This window comes from Emydura macquarii, unplaced genomic scaffold, assembly GCF_026122565.2.
Source record: "Emydura macquarii macquarii isolate MOO-44397 ecotype Brisbane River unplaced genomic scaffold, CSIRO-AGI_Emac_v2 contig_1390, whole genome shotgun sequence".
Lineage (NCBI taxonomy): Eukaryota > Metazoa > Chordata > Testudines > Chelidae > Emydura > Emydura macquarii.
The window spans coordinates 17,420-21,254 of record NW_027131527.1 but is presented as its reverse complement, the minus strand read 5'-3'; positions in this window follow the sequence as shown (position 1 = coordinate 21,254).

The window sequence follows — 3,835 nt, the reverse complement described above, 5'->3', positions numbered from 1 at the left end:
TTTTGTCTCTTCCTCTAATAGTGGCTTCTTCGCACCATTCTTGCCTTCATTTTTCCTTCAGGCTTTGTCTTTTAAACTTTGATTTCTTTTCTTTTCCCTTTTCCTCCTTCACGAGGGGACTTGCTTTTTTTTCTCTATCTTCCCATTTTTGCTTCCACTTTTTCTCACCCTGTTTTAATTTACTGCTTTTCTCCCCCACTTGCCCCTCCCCCCCAATGCAGGCAGACAATTGTCAGCTGCAGCATTCTTTTCCACCAGAAGTTTCTTTTCCCATTTAATGCTCCACAGGCCCCCTCAGCTGCTAATTAGGAGAGGAAATGAAAAGCCAATGTAACAGTGCACAGCAGGCTCTGCTCACACAGTGGAAACAGAAAGAGCAGCACTGTATTTTTCTTTTACATTTTGACTGGAATGAAATGAGCATATTAAAAAGTCACCCCAATAATTACCTACTTCAAATGGCCCGTGCAACACCGAGCAGAAAAAGATGGAGTGTAAGACATTCTGGGGGGGAATTGAGAATTAATGGTGCTGTTTAGGCTGAGTCAACTCTCACTCTGGCATTCCAGTTTACCTCTGTCTTCATTAACAATTAGATTAACCAAATCATTTCAAGACTGTCTGAATTTAGCCCATTTATACTATGATGGCAGGAGAGCCAAATGGAAACATTATTTTTACTAACTCCTGCCAGTCCTAATGAACTTCAGGGTTCATGGTAATTTGCAGATATAGAAATTGCAGATGGAATTGTGGGGTTTTTTCCAAGCTAACAATGTCCATTTGAACAGGCTTCATTGTGAGACGGCAGTCAGCATCTGGATATTTTATCCTCCGCCTTTGAAAAGGGCCTGCAACCACTGCCCAGCCCATTTTCTGTTGTGAATAGCTTTGTATTGGGTGGGAAGGGACCATGCATGCAGGCGATTGCAGCAATAGGTTCACAATGCCTCCTCAAACAGGCAGCCAGCCTGCATATTTCCCAACCTGCGAAGGTTTAAATGTAGGATGCAATGTTATAAAGACCAAGATGCCAGTCAATAAAAATATTCATACAGGGCACATAAAATATGGTGGGATTTTTCCTCTATCATAACTCTGTCCATAATCTCCTTTGCATAACTCTTCATTTCTGAGGGAAATCATTTTCAATGGAGCTGAGGGGGACACCAAACTGGTGTGTCACGTAGTGATTTGGGGACACTACTGAATGACATCCTTTGGAATGAGGGATACTTATGAGACATGCATTCTGCAAATCTGCTAACCAGCATGGGTGGAGTAGCAAGAGCCTCTAGCATGGACTGGTGATGACTCTTCAGTAGCAGCAGGCAAAAATGCCATGAGGGAGAGGTTTCAGGAGAAATAGAGAGTTAAAGTTGATCAGAGGAGGGTATTTCAGATGTGGCTGACTCCTACACTTTAGCCATTGTACTTTAGCCTTGCCAGAAGGTAGCTGTGCTTTCTAGCTTGTCTTTGGACCATAGCTGATGGAAGCTGTATTTATAGCTGAACCTTAAAGAGACAGTACTTTTTTTTTTTTTTTTTTTAAAGAACAAGGTACTCCATGGATGTATTTAAATTGCTACCAGTCAAACAAAACCCTTTCCTTCTCCAACCACAATTTCAAACTTGTCTGTCCCCATCCTGAGCAAATAGGCTTCTTGGTTTTAATTTTGCAAATGAAATTATACACCTCATTGAGTGCACATGATAAGCAGTCTACATTAGACCTTGAAAGAACAGGCTGTGTGACAAGGTGAACAGCTTCATTGCTCCCATTCTTTCAAGCACCTAAACTTTCTTTGTGGCTCATAATGATAACATAGCCTTTAAGATCAGTGCTGAGGGCTACAGAAACATGACGTGCTGGTGAAAGGCCTTGTTTTATGATATAGTCGCAGTCTAGTACTTGTCTGGAAATCTACAGCGTACAATGAATTTACAGGATTCATACACCAGTCAGGAATATGTTTGGGCCAGGTGGTCTGAAGAATCTTTGTTGACAGGTGATTGATAGACCAAGATGATCCTTTTGATCTTGATCTGAAGCCACTCCAAATAGCAATGGGGGTGGAGGGGGAGAGGGGAGAAGTGAAGGAGAGACAAATTCCCTATCACCTTTACCCTTCAAGGAACCCATCCTGGTACCTTCCCACTAGCACTCTTTTGAATTTATGTAAAAGGCTTTTCTTAGTCTTCTACAGGTAGTAGCACTTTAATACAGTTTCTGTCTCGGCCAGTAATACACCCTTTATTACAGCTGGTCCAAAAGTGCCCATTTTTCATAGGCATTTTTAAATTCCAAATGGCCTATGCATACTTTTTTCAATTTAAAAAACAAACAAACATTTTTTGGTCTTGTTAGGCCTGAAGCAGTTTTAAACCAAAATTCACAGTAGTTAACAGGCAGCATACCAGAGCCTCAAGGACAATGGAAAATATAAATACCTGATAACGCCGAACGCCAGATGCCCACTTAGTGATTCTGCCTCACAATGAGACCAGCACATTCCTTACATCCCCCCCTGTGATATACCCTCCTATCTGTAAGGATTCTCCCTCTACACCCATTTCCCCCACCCCCCAAGTGTAGTCAGATATCCTTTGATGTAATTAGAGTGCCTCTGCACATATATTCTGTATCTGTCTTTATCACCCCTGTTCTTTCTGGGTGGAACAGTGTCTGTATTTGTAAGTAAATAGATAGAAGAAATGTAAATGGATTGTTTAAGTGATAAAAAAAACGTATATAAGTGACCTTTGCAACACCATGAATTTGAAGCTGTTTGTTTAAGGCAGCCTTCCGGGTGCCATGAATAAACCTCTTCAGTATTACCTTGTGCTGCCTGATTCTTGGGGAAAGAATCCTTTTGCTTCACAGTCTTCAAATATGGGAACACTTTTCGCGAAATGTAGACATGTTTACCGTCAAACCCCCCCCCCCCCCCCAAATATCATGGAAATCTTCAACTGAAATTATTACTTCATTTTTTTTTAACAAAAATATTTATTTTGCTGGCAAAGCCATTTTTCTTAAGAGGCTCTTTTTTGACCAGCTTTAAGTTGTGTGTAAGAACTGTTGCAATAGCATTCAGCAAGATGAAAGCTGGTTTACAATCAGAAAAAACACTAATATTTAAATAGCTTTCTTTAAAAAAGGCAAATGGTTCATAGGTGTAGGGAGAGTGAGAGAAGAGGCATGTGGGTAGAGAGGGTAGCTAGCTTCTAAGACTAGTCTCTTGCTTTCAGTTGTGAGACACCTCTTAAAATGGCTTTCACAAGTGTGTGTGTGTGTGTGGGGGGGGGGAATATAATCTAGTGCCCTACTATTTGAACTGATTATCAGAACAAAGCTAATTGCATCATAATTCTGTCCTTCCTTAGATTTAAAAATATTTGGCTAACTGTTGTGGAGCGTTGAAAGACTACAAATCTTACACTATTGACTAATCTCTGGAAATGTACAAAGCAAGTTCGACAAGGGAGCCTCCTTTGGGAAGTCTGTCAAGTTCTCGACACAATGACCAGATGAAATAATGGATCTAAAATCCATGAAGGCATATGATCTCCAGTATTCATAACAGCAAATATAACAGAGTCTGTGTTCTCATTTCTCCAAGGATATCCTCCTTAGCAACTACTGTCTAATGCCACTCAAATAGCAACTAGGCGCTAACAGCCAGCCAGCTGGAAATGTACAAGATATGTGGATAAAGCATATGTTTGCTTTTTTTCTTTTTAATTTCAAGACAAACAACTTCAGCTCCCACTTCTTTGTTTACATCCATATTTGCATTGCTTTGGAAAATGGCTTTCGTGTAATTATGTTACC